Below are 17,860 nucleotides of genomic sequence, written 5' to 3' on the forward strand. Positions count from 1 at the left end.
TGGACCTTGATACTTTCTGGGGAGGTCAGATTAATGTTAACTCGAATGATTAGCATGCTGAGTGAACAATAACAATTCCTGAGATTAATATTTTTGTTTCTTACTTTGTTCTTTGTCCCTTTCTTCCTTATCGTCTCTGTCTTTACTAAGTAGAACATATATAACAAAGACTATTTTTTTTGAGGGTATAAAAGTATTTTTTAAAAGACTTTCAGACAAGCAGAGTATAGTTCCTCCAGACAACTGGAAATGAAGTATGCCCTCACAAGGCCTGGCACAAGCAGATGATATTACTCTGGTCACCAGAAACCTTGTCTTCATTGTTCAGTATGCAGAGAGACAAGGTTCTGTTGCATGTGACTTTGAATGTCTATTCAGTGTATGTCCACTACATGGGACTCAGAGAGTGAAGGGACAGGGACAGTGACATGGGACATTAACTATGTCAGGATATATATTTTGCAGCTTTCCAAGCAGTACAAACAAAATTATAGCATCTACTTTCCAATAACTTGCTCACCTCTGTCTAAGCCTTCTTAAGTCTCTGAAATATTTCAACTTTCTTAATTCCCAACAGAATGAATTAAACATTAGGAGAAAGTCTACCAGACCCCTCTCTGAGCAGGTATTAAATGATTGAAGAGATTCTGATTATGAGAATTTCTAAGAAGCTGATTCTCATGCCTGCCCCTGTGAAGCTCCTTGGGTAGTTGATGGTTATGGCTCACATCTGTTGTTGATTGGCTCGATGCCAGCAGCTCTGGTTCTCTGAACTGGAAAGGAATTTAACTGTGGGGTTTTAGGGGTATGGAGAACCACAGGATGTGGCATCCTGGGCGTCTGGTGCCTCATAAGGAAGCTGCATCTGCTGGACTAAGGAGCTGGAGAGAAGACTAAGTCAGCAGCCGGTGTGAGCAGTTTCCCAGCACTTGGTCCCCATGTGTACCCCACTTTCCACTTCTCTTGGAAAAGGGGCCCTTCCAGGTCCGTTCGCCAAGCTGCAGAGTCAGGCCTGACTAATGGTGTTAGTATGGTGCGTGCACAATGCTAAGCAAGGATGCCAGACGGCTTGGGTGTGGAGGCTGAAGACTATGGAAGACTATCTTAAGCTCTGCTGGCAAGCAAGATGTGAAAAAGTGAGAGTAGGGGCAAAAACTTTTTTCATGTTTTCCTCATTAAAACCATGGTTAGTGAGTTTTGGTCCCAATGTATTTTCTGTCCAATGTCAATTGGCACTGACAGTTGAGTTGGTTAGTACACAGAGGATGGGGGCTCAATTTTCATCACCAAATTTTGTATAAGCAGAAATGATGTACAGGGGCTACAATAAATATATCTAGCTGGAAAGGTAGGGTACCTGCTTTCTATAGCATTCTTGGAGTCTTTGTATTCCAAATAAAGATTTTTCTGTATGTCAGATTCACTTATTTTACACTTGGTCTCTATATCAACACAAGCTGGGGCTGACTTATTATTCTAGACTATTATCAACTAGACCAGAAGAGGAAGGTGTGTGGTGTTAGAGAGGCAAACACGGACCAGGGAGTTGGAACTGTCTAAGGTGCCAGTGTTTCTTCTGTCATTGAAGGCCTGTGATCTGAGCATCTTCCTCAAGTCCATAAAACTCGTGCAGTCAGTGTTTTCCTCAGAGCTTTGCAGAATCTGTGCAAGTTAAGATTCAGCTGTGATTCTTTACAGTAGCGTTAGCTCAACGACCCTGCGTTTCCTAAAGATACATTATAGTGAGGAGGTAGCTGAATCTGGAAATAGATGAAGACTCTTGAATCTTTCTGAGCCAGCACTTCCAAGGATGATAAGGTTGATGGAGCTCAAGTCAATGCTGTTCTGTGGACAAGTCTCAGGAAAGAACACCCAAATGATGTGAAGTGATGGTAACTTTCAGCCTGTGGAATGGGATGGGCCTGAAAAGTGTATCCCCCTAAACCCCAGAGAATCCTGCCAACCAAACCAAAATAGAACACCCAGGAGAAAGAAGGGAAGAAAGACCTGTTTTGTAAATAATCCAGGATGATCAATGATGGACAACTGGACAGAAGACCTAAGATGTGAAATATAAACATTGTGCAGTAGTAGTTTGATTTAAAAAGCAAAGGCCACATACACAGGAAAGAGAGAAAGGCAGACAGAGAGAGAGAAGAAAAGGGGGGAAGAGATTTTATTTTAGAAATAAATGCTTCATGAGGCACCAACGAACCAATGAATGATTTGGTTTGAAACAATAACACACAGAGAATTTTTTACTTGTGTTCTGACACGAGTGGGTTTTGGTTGTCTAGAATAATAGAAATGAAAGAAAAAAATCTCCCTACAGAGATTTCCGAAGAGATTGTACAAGTTAACTTGCACATTGGTCTTATACTCAAATGAGAATACACAGAAGGTCCTAATGGGAGTTATCTTCAGAAGGGAAGTTCTGAGAAATAAAAATAAGTCATGGAATTTGCATAAAGGGTGATAATTCCATGCTTAATACATGGTAATAGTTAATGTAGCTTGGTGCATGTAAATTAGCTGGAATTAGTGAGTTTTCAGTTCCAATGAAAAGCTGGGTGTGAATGCCTGTGAGTTCAATCAGGGGGCATAGGGTGATGCACCAGGCCCTTGGTTCAGTGGAGTCACTGCGAGGTGTCCTGTGTTTCCAGGCCTATTTTGAAGGCTGTGCAGGGCTGTTATTGTGTCTGTAGACTTTACTTTCTTTATATCCTGTGCGAGTGTGGTGCCTCATTCTGAAGATACCGATGACTTACTGCTCGCCCTGTCTCAGACCTAATCAGTGTCATTACCTCACATAGTTTGTAAGATTGAACTGTGAGGCCATAATTTAGGCATACACACTTTGTGGTTTTCCTTACTCTTCTCAAATGGAACCAGATAATGCTCTGTCTGGTTACTTAGCAGCCAGCTGTGTATTACATTCTCTCAGGGACATTTCTAAAAGCTTCCTTTAGACGACTTTGGAAAGGGGAAGACTGAAGACGACACAGCCTGAAGCTCTAGCTGCTGACTTGAGCACGGACGGGAGAATCACAGCTAAGAAATATGAGGTCTTTGGCCCCTTTCCCAGAATTGCCAGGCTAAGACCTTGGCAGAGATGCAGCAGGAAACTGAACTCTATTTGCACATCCTTTTATACATGGGAGATTAAAAGCTTCAACCTTGAATGATCACAGTTTCTGAGCATCTTGACAAGGCATTAAAGGAGAGGTGGAGTGTCCCGAGGAAGGTGAGCGGGAGTCTGCGCAAGGTAGGTGTGAGGATGGCAATGCCTTTCAATTCCCTTTGATTAATGGTGAGTATATTTCATTTAGTTCTTTGAAAATAAACTATTCTTATGGTGGTCACATAAAGCAATCAGCAGGGCAGGGAGCTTTGGTTCCCCAAATATTGGGAATCTTTCAAAGTTGCATTTCTCTGGGAAGACTGTGATTTTGATTCCCTGGCTCTTTCCCCAGTTCTCCTAGACCTTGTGATTTTTAATTGAAGAATGAACATATTTATCCTTGAGATCCACTTAGGAGAACCTTGGCTTTCTTGGCCAAGTAGCACCATAAAAACTAACTTCCTAGGACAAGATCAGCAACACAAGAATGTGTGAACAGAACCCTTCATATTAGTAATTAATTCAATCATTTCCAAGGACAGGTAAAGCTCTATTCTTAAAAGGGCACATTAACTAAGACCAGGGATGAGAGGGTCCTTGCAGTTGTCATGGCAGGCAGGAAAACGATCCACAAAAAGGTAAGAATGAAAACTTAGTTCAGCCTGGCTTAGGATAGATCAAACTTCTAGAGAGTGTGATACTAGGTGGACATTTTTTAGATCAGTACCATATACCAAAATTAAATCAAGACCAGGTAAACAATTTAAATAGACCTATAAGTCGTGAGGAAATAGAAGCTATCATCAAAAACCTCCAAGCCAAAAAAAAAAAAACCACCTAAAACCAAATCCTCTTAATGCAGAATTCTACCAGAACTTCCAAGAAGAACTGATACCTATACTCCTTAACATGTTTCACATAATAGAAACAGAAGAGTCATTGCCAAACTCTTTTAATGAAGCTACAGTTACCCTGATACCAAAACCACACACTCAACCAAGAAAGAGAATTACAGACCAATCTTGCTCATGAACATCAATGCAAAAATTCTCAATAAAATATTGGCAAATCGAATCCAAGAACACATCCAAAAAATTATCCATTACAATCAAGTAGGCTTCATCCCAGAAATGCAAGGCTGGTTGAACATACGAAAATCTGTCAATGTAATCCATAATATAAATAAACTGAGAGAAAAAAACCATAAGATTATTTCATTAGATGCTGAAAAAGCATTTGACAAAATTCAACATCCCTTTATGATAAAGGTCTTGGAGAGGTTAAGGATACAAGGATCATACCTAAATATAATAAAAGCAATATACAGCAAGCCAACAGCTAATATCAAATTAAATGGAGAGAAACCCAAAGCCATTCCACTAAAATCAGGAACAAGACAAGGCTGTCCACTCTCACCATATCTCTTCAACATAGTGCTTGAAGTTCCAGCAATAGCAATAAGACAACATAAGGGGATCAAGGGGATTCAAATCAGAAAGGAAGAAGTCAAGCTTTCGTTATTTGAAGATGATATGATAGTCTATATCAGTGACCCCCAAAACTCCTACAGCTGATAAATACATTCAGTGATATGGCAGGATAAAAGATCAACTCAAAAAAAAAATCAGTAGCCCTTCTATACACAAAGGATAGAGAAGCAGAGAGGGATAACAGAGAAACATCTTTCACGATAGCCACAAATAACATAAAGTATCTTGGGTTAACACTAACCAAGGAAGTGAAAGATCTATTTGACAAGAACTTTAAGGCTTTGAAGAAAGAAATTGAAGAGGACACCAGCAAATGGAAGGAACTCCCATGCTTTTGGATGGGTAGAATCAACATAATAAAAATGGCAATTTTACCAAAAGCAATCTATAAATTCAATGCAATCCCCATCAAAATCCCAACAAAATTCTTCACAGACCTTGAGAGAACAATAATCAACTTTATATGGAAAAACAAAAAACCCAGGATAGCCAAAACAGTCCTATACAATAAAGGAACTTCAGGAGGCATTACCATCCCTGACTTCAAACACCATTGTACATTATACAGCGATGAAAACAGGTTGGCATTTGTAGAACCAAGGGCGGACTGCTTCCCGCCACCCCCCCTACCCCCCCCCCCCCGGCTAGCTTTATCCGAAAAAATTACACGGAAACTGTGTTCATTTAAACACTGCCTGGCCCATTGTTTTCAGCCCCTTATTAGATAACTCTTACATCTTGATTAACCCATTTCTAATAATCTGTGTAGCACCACGAGGTGGTGGCTTACCGGGAAGGATCTTAATCTGCGTCCATCTTGTAGAGGAGAGCTAAAGCGTCTAACTGACTTCCCTTCTTCCTAGCATTCTGTTCTGTCTTCTCCGCCTACCTATGTTCTGACCTATCAGGCCAAGCAGTTTTCTTTATTAATTAACCAGTGAAACAACAGATAGATAGAAGACCAACCTATATCAGGTATTGACTTAAAAACAGAGAAGTCGACCAATGGAATCGAATAGAAGACCCAGATATTAACCCACAAACCTATGACCACCTGATTTTGAACAAAGGAGCTAAAAGTATACAATGGAAGAAAGAAAGCATCTTCAATGAATGGTGCTGGCAGACCTGGATGTCAACCTGTAGAAGAATAAAAATAGATCCATATCTATTACCATGCACAAAACTCAAGTTCAGATGGATTAAAGACCTCAATATAAATCTGACCACCCTGAACCTGATAGAAGAGAAAGTGGGAAGTAGAATGCAACACATGGGCACAGAAGACCACTTCCTACGTATAACACCAGTAGCACAGACAATAAGAGCAACATTGAATAAATGGGACCTCCTGAAACTGAGAAGCTTCTATAAAGCAAAGGACACTGTCATTAAGACAAAAAGATAACCTTCTGAATGGGAGAAGATCTTCGCCAACCCCGCAACAAAGGTCTGATCTCCAAAATATATAAAGAACTCAAGAAACTAGACATTAAAATTCTAATTAACCCAATTAAAAAATGGGGTACTGAACTGAACAGAGAATTCTCAACAGAAGAAGTTCAAATGGCCCAAAGACACTTACGGTCATGTTCAACCTCTTTAGTGATCATGGAAATGCAGATCAAAACAACTTTGAGATACCATCTTACACCTGTCAGAATGGCCAAAATAAAAAATGATAGAATGCAGGTATTTTATCTTCTCCATTGAGGAGACACTCCTGAGTGTTTAACATTTCTGGTTTTCCTAGTCATCTGTGAGTGCAAAGACCTCTGTGTCCACAACATGGGGAGGTCCTGCATGAGAGCATTCCTAAGATAGGCAAGGCCCAACTTCCTAAAAATTTAAATCCTTTGCCTAGTTCTTATCTAAGATTTCTGAGCAGGTCTACTGGAAAATGGTTCATATGAAAATCTTTTTCTTTCTGCCACTGTAGTGAAATAGAGACATGTTCACTTGGCACAGACAAAGAGACTTAAGGCCAGTATTTATTAAGGGGGTATTTTCCCTCAGCCAGTGATGATCTGGCCTTTAGGACTTTCACTATCAATAGCACAGGGTGTAGTGATATTTCATTTGTATTTTAATAGATAACACTTGCCTGAGGTTCAGAGTAAAATAGCTGTACTGATCAGCCTTACAGACCAGGTAGTGTGACACACACCTTTAATCCTAGTAGCCAGACTAGTTTACCTTAGAAACTGGGTGGTAATGGTGTACCCCTTTAATCCCAGCACCAGAGAGGAATATAAGATGAGAGGAATATAAGAATATAATATAATATAAACTATATTATATATAATAAAATAATATAAACTCTCATGCACAGTCTCATTCTGAGATTCCCGGTGGCAGGATCACCATTTCAGGCTGAGGTAGAGTTCAGAGCCAGTGGTTGGCTGTTTTGCTTTTCTGACCTTCAAGTTGAACCCCAATTTCTTTCTCTGGGTTTTTATTAATCGACTACAGCAGGGAATTAATTTAGAGTAGACTTTGGGCAGAAGATTCCTGATAAAAGTCACTTTCATGAAAAACCATGCTGGCAGTACATTGGATTTGGAAAATGCTAATAGTAATTGGGACTGAGCTCCATCCCATTCTCTATCCTTTTGTGTTTTCTAGGATTTAACATTGCTGAGCACTTTTGGGTGCTCATCACAAGTATCCCAACTAACTAGTTGCTGTTTATTCTTGCAATAACCCTGTGAACTTATTCTCCCTAGTTTATGGACAAAGGATAGAATAAAGGCTTAGAGGAGCTTGGCAAACATTGTAAGGTCTGGAACTAGTAAAAGAGAAATTGTGATTCTCATGATTTTTGTTCAATTGCTGTCACTAGTGAAACACTATGTTATATGTAACTTATGAACCAAATTCTTAAATATGTTCATTTAGGATAAATGAACAACTTCCCCAGTAATGTTCATATTATGAAAAAATTTAATTTCAGCACAATGTTTTTATGAATGGTTATCCCATTTATTTTCACATACTGCTAACTTTTCTGTGCTATATTCGGACTTCTGAGAGGAAAATATACTTATTTAAATTGAGGTATTTAAATTGAGGTATGACACTTTTGTTAGGACAAGAAAGAAGTTATCGTGGATCTGCAGACATAGGAAGACTTAGGACTCAGGAAGAAACTCATATCCTTTGTCTTGACACAGTCCCACCTTTGCCCTTCTTGTTTATTTCTTCCAGTGCCTTAGAAAAAAAGGAAAACAGCAGCAATGGGAAACCCACTCCACCTTAGAGCAGGTGTCAGACTTCCTGTCTACCTAGCCATCATGTCCTTTGGCCAACAGGACTTCTGAAAAGGTGACTCAGGACCTTTGTGACTCATCATGCTCCTCCTTACCCTTTGGTCCAGCTCCACATGCTCTTATTAACAAGGAAAAGACAAGAAAGATCTGAAGGACCTCGGGGGACAAGGAAGTTGTCTAAGTATAATTGTGATGGAGCTATAGTGAAAAGATCTCAAGGGAGGGGGCCATGCCCCTGGTCACACTTACATATTTTACTTTGCTCTGCCTATTGGGGGGAGTTTCAAATGCTGCAGTTTTTCTGGATTCCCAGTCACAAAAGTAGAATACAGAATAACAGAGTTTTCCTTTTTCAGTCCCTTGGTTAATAAATACAAGTGCCTGTGAGCATCCTACCTAGTGATAACAAATATCATTTCACACAAGATGTTCAGTGATTAATATTCCCTGTCTTATTTCATTTTCTATTGCTGTGATAAAAGACCATGACCAAGGTGACTTCCAAAAGGAAGTATTTAATTTGGGGTTCACTGTTCCAGAAGCACACACACGCACACACACACACACACACACGAACATGGACACAGACACAGACATGGACACACAATAGTAGACATCTTTTGAAACCTCAAAGTCCACTCCTAGTGACACACCTCCTCCAACAGGACCACTCCTCCTAATCCTTCCCAAACAGTTCCACCAATTGTGAACCAATTATTCAAATAAATGAGTTTATATGGCCATTCTCACTCAAACTACCATACTTCTCAAAGGACTAAGTTTGCAGATATATTCATGTAGTCTTTCTGGAGCTTGTTAATACTAGTTTATACAGAGAATCCAAAGTTAAACCCATCGGAGCCACCACTACTTCTCCCTGAACATCTGAACAAAAGGAAACACCAGTAAGGCTCATAAGAGGCAGATGTCACATCCTGTAATCTAAAAATGACGACTACTACATCACCATCGTTATCAAAGATGGTGGCGGCTGCATCTCCACAGGGAAGCACCACAGGGCAGTCGGTTCAGGCAGACACTGAATGCTGCATGGAGGCTGGGATGTGGCCTTGGGCAATCTCCACACCTCCTTTCACTTTGGTTTCTTCATCTGTAAAATAGAGATAACAACAGCAGTGGTTGTTGGGGGTCTAAACAAGTGGAACAAGCAATGACTTTATGCAGACATCCTTGGAGGCTGCAGGCCACACTATTTACCTCACCACTGGTAACTCTGGAGTGACTAATGATTCCCACTCAGAGGGGGTGTTCTTATTTTTAACTTCTTATTGCTGAAAGTCAAAAGGTTTTCCTAATAGGAAATGAGGACAGCTGCTCACAGAAGGTGAGAACAGGAAGAGACCTTGGCTGTGTCAGGCCCACCTTATTCATCTTACAAATGAGCATGAGAGCAGGCGTGATGGGCTCAAGTTCTCACAGGGCAGACGCAGGTGTGGAATAAGTCACAGTCATGGGGGTTTCCTTCCCATTTGTCACAACTCTTTGTGTGCAACAATTCAATCCTGTCTAATTCTTTGTCTCTCACTTGAGCTGACTCAGAAACTGACCAGGACTGTGTCCTGCACCTATGGAAGACTGACCAGTGCTGAGCAGAATGAACCATCACTGCTAACGTATAAAAACACTTTTAATAACTTGGTTTTTTCTTTACAACATTGTCATACTGGTAATGTGCTGGCTAGGTCTATGTCAACTTGACACAAACTAGAGTCATCTGAAAGGAGGGACCCTCAATTGAGAAATGGCTCCTTAAGATCTGGCTGTAGAGCATTTTCTTAATTAGTGATCAATGCAGGAAGGCCCAGCCCATTGTGGGTGGTGCTGCCCTTGGAATGGTGGTCCTGGATTCTGTAAGAAAGCAGACTGAGCAAACCATGAAGAACCAGCCAATAAACAGTGCTCCTCCATGGCCTCTGCATTAGCTCCTGCTTCCAGGTACTTTCCCTGTTTGAGTTCTGACCTGACTTCCTTCGAAGATGAACAGTGATGTGGAAATGTAAGCCAAATAAACCCTTTCCTCCTCGAGTTGCTTTTTTGGTTATGGTATTTCATGGGAGCAGTAGAAACCCTAATTAAGACAAATAACTTCTTTTATTTTGGAAAAGACAGAAATGGGAGATGTCTTGTCTCTGAACAAAAGTGAGAAGAAACGCTGCCTGGCAGGCTCTGGTCATCAACCCATTTATTCCCCAGCAGAGTGAGCTAGAGGCCCTGTGGTGCGGGGCAGGGGTTACCTGGGTTGAGATGAGAGAGGGGAGCCTGGCTTTGTTCTTTCCCCAGTTTTGTGCTCAGTGTGATGCAAGGTCCTGGAGAAGTGCCCAGAATCCAGGGTGGGGGTGGAAGTTTTGAGGTTCTTCAGAAAGAATCAGAAACCACAGACTGAGCTTCAGGCAAGCACTCTGACTTCATCGAGAGCTTTGTACTCTCACAGCGTAGAAGAAACTACTTACTCTGCAAACCTTGAAGGAGCTTGTCGGGGGGGGGGGGGGGGGGGGGGGCAGAAATGGGAGAGCCGGGTGCTTTTGGCCACCAGCTGATCTGTGGGGATGGGAAAATCACTGAAATCCCTTCATTTTGACAAGTTTAGTGAGAGGGGCTGGGCAAGGTGCCGATTAAACTCCCTTCACTTCTGACCCTGCATGAAGAGTAGGTAGCCTGGTTAGGGTGCTGAACCCAAAGGCTTTCATTTCTCTTCCTGCCCACACGGGCCTTGTCCCGGAGCGCTCTCTCTGATTTCAGCGATGCTCTGGTTCATGTGGAGCCGTGTCCTTACTGACAACTCGCTGCATGAAGCCTTAGTCACTTTTATAGAGGACTGGAGCAGTTGGCCCGTTACTCAGGGGTAAAGCCAGATGTGACATAAACACCGCTGAGGTCTTTCTGCAGGGGGACGCCTTTGATGTGACAGCGCTGTGACCACACACCCAGGCTGTGTCTCCGTGGCATTGCCCCTGTGGGTGCTGGCTTCCCTCCCATTGCCTCGTCAGATGACACGGAGACGGAAACGAGTGCCGGGGCTTTCTCTGGGCCGTGCGGTTCCAGAAGCCCTGGTACCTTAGGCTGGGTACGGATTGTAAAGGCATTCCCATTTTCTCATAGTCACCCCGCTCCTCTGGTCCCCTCTGTGCCTGGCACTTACTGGGGTGCACACCCTTGATTTCAGCCCCATTACTTATTAAGGCAGTTTGGGGAGGACACTGACCTGCTGCTGTGGACAAGGAGGAGGTTGTGTCCCAGGGAGACTGGTGTCAGCCTGGGATGAGGCAGGGGAGTAGGTCACGTTCTCCACATCCTTTCCTTCTGTGGTGGACAAGGAGAGCTTGTCGGTCTGTAGAATACGGTCAGGTAGAGGAGAGAGAGAGAGGCAAGGTAGGGGGCTCAGTGGCACGCACACCATGCATTTCCCACCTGTCGACAATTGAATTCTGTCTTCTTTCTTCTCGTGTGCTAAGTTTTGATCTCTTCTGGACCCATCCATGCTGCTCCCTCACATTTGTCCCTTGACAGTTTGTGCCAATCAATCCCATTTCATCATTCAGTCTTAAAAGAACAACAGTGCCTGTCAGAGAACGCTTAGCAAGATAAGGGAGACTCTCCGACTTACAGAAAAGCTGCTGCTCTATCCTAAAACTGACAAAAAGTTAATTTTGCCAGAGGTGTTTTGAGAAGACGAATGCCAGGCTGTCTGCGTGGAAGCCCCACTGCGCTATCGCCTTTGGTCTACAGTCTTTTAGAGAAGCCGTAGAAAGCTGCAATCTCACCACCCTGGGGACACCTTCTCTGAGTCTCCCTTCCCTCTCTTCCCTCTTTGCTCCCTCCACCTTCTTTCCTTTTCCTTCTCCTCTCTTCCTTTATTCCTCTGTATGAACATTATCATCATGTAACAATTTGTAAATTTAATTTATCATTTATTTCCATTAAAATATAAACTACTTGAGCTTTCAAAAGCCACATTCCCAGGACTTTAAAAAACTTACTCAGCACACAGTAGGCACTAAATAAATTGTTATTAAATGAATGAATGAATGAATGTTGTTACATTCCACGAAAACAACTTTAATCTCCAAAGGTCTATAGTTGAGATCGATTTTTCTCTCTTAATGATTTGTTGTCATAGTGATATATTTATACTGACATTCCTGTTTCTGAGAGTTATAAATACTCATGAGGTTTGCCCTTAGCTGGGGAAGGATAATGTGAGCCTCCCCGTTGTATCATATGCATGCAGGTAAAGAGGAAACCTAAGATTGCTGGATTTATTAAACACAGCACTTGAGATCTGACCTTACTTTAACTTATACAGCTGTTACATTCATTCGCCTTAACTTACTTTGTCCCATCACCAGGTATTTTTTCCAATAGAGTGTGGTGTGTGGGCAAGCGCACTGCTCCCTGACTGGTGTCTGCTCAGGAGCCCTTGGGCATCTCTAGGCCATGTCTTTGGGGAGTCCTTTCCATATGTGTTTCATGCTACTGCATGCTGCTACCACTCAGAAAAGTGTGTGTACAATATCTGAAAAACTTTATAGACCCCAATAGAGTTCCTGTTCTTGAGGAGTACCCCCATCATGTGGGGGTGGCAGGGTGCAGAGCTGTTAGGAATCACACACACACACCTTTTGGTACTGAGGATGGAATAGTCTTTGTTTAGGAAAATGAGTTATTATAAGTTTTAATTATGCAATAGCAGGCTCTGTGTGTCTGTTTGGGGGAGAAAGCGCAGAATTCCTTATGAAATGAAGTAGAAGCATACAGCTTTCTTCTGGCAGCCCAGGACCCAGGGTATATGGCCCTGGGGCTCATCCATGAAAAGAGGTGGTAGAAGGGGAAGCCCTGTCACCCGTCCCGCCCCCCCCCATTTCACAAAGCCATCATCTGGTGTCCAGGGGACATAGGCGGGCTGAGGGCTGGCCTCTCAGAGCCATGTAGCTGGCGGTTTGAGCGTGTTGAATTGTCAGAGTGTCACAAAATCTTGTTGCAGCCAATAGCCTTTTGTTAGTGGGTGGTCAGTCTGAGGCAAGGCGGCTCAGAGGACAGAGTGAGCACCAGTCATGTGCTCCATAAGGTGGAGAACATGGCTCTCATGATGTTGGATTTCTCTCTTCAGTGAAAGTCTAACATGCTAGACTTTTCCAAATGCCAGAGTTAAAGAAAGAATAAAACAGAAAAAAAAAACCAAAAGAACGTTGCCACCAAGTGCCTGTATTCCACAACAAGGCAGACAGGAGAGGCATTGTTTGCTCTATAATAGCTGAAGACTCTGATCACAGAAGGACAAATCAGAGCTTTGTCGTCATGTCACTTCAGTTCAAGTTGAGGGAAAATGTGTTCAAGTGAAAAGGAGGGAAGGAGGAGGATTCTGGAGTTCGCTCACCTTGACAGCATGGAAAAGTTCTCAGGCAGCGCACATCACCTGAGGTGCTGCAGTGCACTCATGCCCTGACTCACAGCAAGGAAGATTTGGTTAGAAATCCATTCCCATTCTTTGCAGTTCTTCCTGCACTGGAATCCACCATAGTGCTTTTGTATACATTACTTCATCTCTCAATGTGAGAGCTATTGATATCAGGTCTTGAAGCTCATTTGCTGCATCGTCTAAGTGATAAGTGGATGAAAATAAAAAAGAAGACAATTTGTACATTTTACCTCAGTGTACGGATATATATATATATATATATATATATATATATATATATATATATATATGGTAAAGATAGCGATCCCGTGGACTTGACAGAACCCACAGAACTTTACCCAACCGTAGTGACTCCTATCGCAAAGCTTATTACCACCATTCCAGGCTCTGAATCCACAAGAGTCCAGTGAGACATAATCTTTGTCAGCATCAGCAGCAGGGGGCACATGGACCATTGCTCATGTTTTGGCTTTGGAGAACTGCAGGTGGAGTGGTACTAGAGTAAGGCATCCTGGCAGGACACCTCTGTGCTGCCATTGCACATGCTGTTTAAAGTAGGGAAGGAAGATAGAGTGGTCGCACACCCATCCCCTTTGCCCTGGAGACTGGTCAAGGAATCCAAAGCAACCTTTGCATCAGCAAAGATGATAGGACTCCACACACCCTCAGCCATTCTTTAGACAGGTAAGGCATTTCTTCAGCTGATTCCACAGCCCATTTCCCAGGACATGAGCAACCAGCCTTCAATCAGATTCAGTTTCTGGGTCTGCTTCTGAGGTGAATTGTCTGGTCTCTACAGGGCTCAGTACCCCTGTGGGTACAATAGCTGATAATGACCTCATGGAGGTTGTCACAGACACAGTTGGGAAGTAAGGAGACAGGGATGGAAGGGGAGAATGAAAGGTCCAGTAGGGTGGACAGTCAACAGAACACGGAGGGTGCAGGAGGAGGAGTCTGGCCCTTGTTAGACAAGATGACAGTGGTTCTAACTATTTGGAGCTGGAGGAGCAGAGTCTCCTCCCCACTTTCCTAGTCTCTCTTAATACACTTGGAGTGAGGGGTAAACGGGAGAAACTGAACGTTATCCTAGCTACACTTCAGTAACTGTCTTTTTAATCACATCGCAGCCTTAGAACTTTGGGCGGATAGCCAAACACTTTGTGAAGCTTCAAGAACACAGAGGAAATGCAACAAATACTTCCTTTCTCTGCCCCATGTTGGGCTGAAAACCACAGCCAGACTGTCTATCTGAGCAAACAGGAATGCACAGATGGGTTAAGAGTAGCTGATCCCCATGTAAATCGTACATTCAAGAAAACCACAGTCTTACTGGCCTGCCGTTTACATGGATCTCAGTGGTTTTCAGCTGCTCAGAAGTAACCCTGAAGCCGGCGGCAGTAAGAGCCCTCAGATGCCTCGGAAATATTGAGCAGAGCCTGACTGTTGGCCATCAGCTTCACCTTGGAACTTGTCCTTGAAACCAGAGCCACAGGTTTTCTCTGTATGAACGTCTTCGTCAGTCTACTCTTACTGTGCAAGTTAGTTACAAGTGTTTCCTTCTATGAAGTACCTGAGGCTCCCCAGGGTGCCCGACTACCAACCTGAGATGTCAGCACATCTTCTGTGTCTCCTGAAAGACAAGGCATAGAGGGGCCTCGTAAGGGTAAGGGCTGAGACTGAGACAATCTCATGGAGGCACTGTCTATAACTAACATGTCCTAAGATTCCTCTTGGCAGCTCTTGCTTCTTCTCCTTCTCATTCTTTTCTCTCTCTCTCTCTCTCTCTCTCTCTCCCTCCCTCCCTCCCTCCCTCCCTCCCTCCCTCCCTCCCTCCCTCTTTCTTTCTTTCTTTCTTTCTTTCTTTCTTTCTTTCTTTCTTTCTTTCTTTCTTTCTTTCTTTCTTTCTTTCTTTCAAGTTTTTCCAGACAGGGTATCCCTGTGTAGCTTTGGCTGTCCTGAAACTCACTCTGTAAACCAGATTGACCTTGAGCCCACAGAGATCTGCCTGCCTCTGCCTCTCGAGCGCTGGGATTAAAGGTGTGTGCCACCACTGCTCAGTACCTCGTGGTTTCTTTCTTTCTTTCTTTTTTTTTTTTTGATTTTTGAGACAGGGTTTCTCTGTAGTTTTTGGTGCCTGTCCTGGAACTAGCTCTTGTAGACCAGGCTGGCCTCGAACTCACAGAGATCCGCCTGCCTTTGCCTCCCAAGTGCTGGGATTAAAGGCGTGCGCCACCACCGCCTGGCCAACCTCGTGGTTTCTTAATCTTGCTTGATTTTTCAGCTCTGGATTGCGAATAATCTGCAGAAGATGAGATGAAAAAGGAAGAAGATTCTTCTTGGGGTTCTGCACAGTGTTTCCTGGCTTCCAGGGTCTCTTCCCCTTTCACACCCTGCTTTTTCTGTGGCCAACTTGCACCCGAGAAAGTCAGCTCTTATTTACAGCTGCCCACTCCGTCTTTCTCATAGGAACATTTCCCACTTTATGTAGGTACACAGGTTCCCCATTTTTCCGAGGCACTATGCAGGGCTGTTCTGCTTCCTGGTTCCACTGCATCAGCTTGAGGGTGTAGCATAGAACTGCCCTCTCCTGTTATGTTAATTTCACCTATGGCCCAAGGGTGTAGCTTAGAGAGAACTCTCCCTCTACTGTCATGGTAATTCCACCTGCAAGCAAGGTTCTCGCCCGCAGGCAAGGTTCCCGGGTCAGCTTTTCTCTGAGCCTGAGCACGCCCACCTGGCTTCCTCTTTTCTCTGTTCAGCTGCTCTCCGACCTTGGGTGCGACCCCCTGACTTTTCTCTTTCCTTGTTCCTGATGGGGGGCTGGTGCCTTTCTGCCCCACAGTATATATACCCGACTTATGCTTAATAAAGCTGCCATTTGCCGTTTGCTCCTTGGCAGATGAGCCCGGTCTCTTTGTGTGTGTGTCATATGTTTTAACTCCTAGGACGATCGTCCGTTCTCGTGGGCTCGAGTCAGGAAAAGCGCGCGCCTGTTTCGAGGTTCGGGTGTCCACAGAAAAGTGTGGAAGCTTACAACTTTATTCAGGGAAACACCCTGAAGTTTTCTTTCTCTTCTCTCAGCTTCCCAAGGCAGGGATTACAGATGTGCACCACTATACTCCGGCTCAGAGGAATCTCCTTCCAAGCACAGAGGCTTGCTGTGCCTGCCTCCTGGTGATGCGATGATTAAACCCCCTTCAAGATCTGCAGTGTGAACAGGTCAGGCCACTAGAGAGGCAGCCGAGGCGGCTTACTGGACTGACGACTTGATAGCAAGGTTTCATTTCCTTCCCTAGAAGTAAAAGTTAACATTGTTACTTCATTTTTAATTAGATGTACATGCTGGACCATTTGCTGTGATGTTAACAGCTAATATAAAGAAGATTCATTGCTTTTCCAATTCAATCAAAAGAAACATCAAAGGAGGAGATCGATATGTGTGCAGTGGCTGGGGATGCTGTAATGATTGTTGTGCCTGCTGCAGATTCCCTCTGGGCAAAGCTGGGCAAGGATAATTCACCTTTGTGTAAAAGCACAACTCAGCAAGACATCCTCTTCAATCTGAGCCATTTCCTGATCTTCACTGGGTTTATCTGTCCTCCTCCTCCTCTCCCTTCTTCAGAGTCACCTGTGCTGAGTTAGGAAAATCAGTGTAAATTTTTCAGATATGACAGTTGGTTGTCCAGTGCCAATGGTCAATCTTGAAAACATACATACAAGCACATTTATGTAATTTATGTATATACAAGCACATATATTCATACAATAATAATTGATGAAAAAGAGGGTTTGAATTGGAAGAAAATTGGGGAGGGTATATGGAAAGATTTGGAAGGAGGAAAGGGAAGGAAGAAATGTTGTTGTAATTAAAAAGCGAAGATACCATCACTATTTCCCAGTTTATGGCAAACTAAATTTCCACTGACTTTAAAAAAGGGGCATGTTTGAATTCTTTTAACTTGTCCTTTGGAAGCTGAAAACCATAATCTTTGAGGTCAAACAGGTCAATTAATAATAGGAAACAGAGAGTGCAGGGGAAACTTGAAATTGAGTCTCTGGCAAATGAGAAAGCAAGAACAGGGTCTCCCACAGCGTTTGAGTGGATCCAGGACCTACATTTCCAATGACAGTGTTGAAAACAGCACCCTAAGTATTGATTACCCCTCCCATGTTACAGGGACCAGACTGCCCTGGGGAAATTTAGATATAAATAGTTCAAGTTTGCTTGCCTTGTGGTAGTTGCTCAGTCAATGCTGTTGCCCTTCACTTGGCCACAATATCTATGCATCCATGAATTCTGAAGGATGTAAGGATGCTGAGGGTGGACACATTGTATGTTATTACAGAGTATGTCATCAGGGTTCCCACGAAGGATAGAATGGTGCTCACTGCCAAAGGCAAGTTCTCTGGGTTTAATGCTTGGTCTTTTCATGCCAAAAAAGAGCTAGCAGACTAACTAGCTCTTAGTCTAGCTCTTAGACTCGGTACACAAGTCTAGGCATTCTACTGTGTACCCCACCCTGAAGAATTACTGAAGAATGAC

At 43.2% G+C, this 17,860-nt stretch overlaps 1 long non-coding RNA gene across 1 annotated transcript; it reads left to right on the forward strand.

Moving 5' to 3' along the window:
• The first annotated feature begins 14,539 nt into the window (after positions 1 to 14,539).
• Positions 14,540 to 16,664, forward strand: LOC148120172 (uncharacterized). The gene is made up of 2 exons (XR_015734631.1): positions 14,540 to 14,980; positions 16,399 to 16,664. It is a non-coding gene; the product is annotated as an uncharacterized LOC148120172 (long non-coding RNA).
• Positions 16,665 to 17,860: the final 1,196 nt, after the last annotated feature.

Source organism: Myodes glareolus, chromosome 12, assembly GCF_982192425.1.
Source record: "Myodes glareolus chromosome 12, mMyoGla1.1, whole genome shotgun sequence".
NCBI lineage: Eukaryota > Metazoa > Chordata > Mammalia > Rodentia > Cricetidae > Myodes > Myodes glareolus.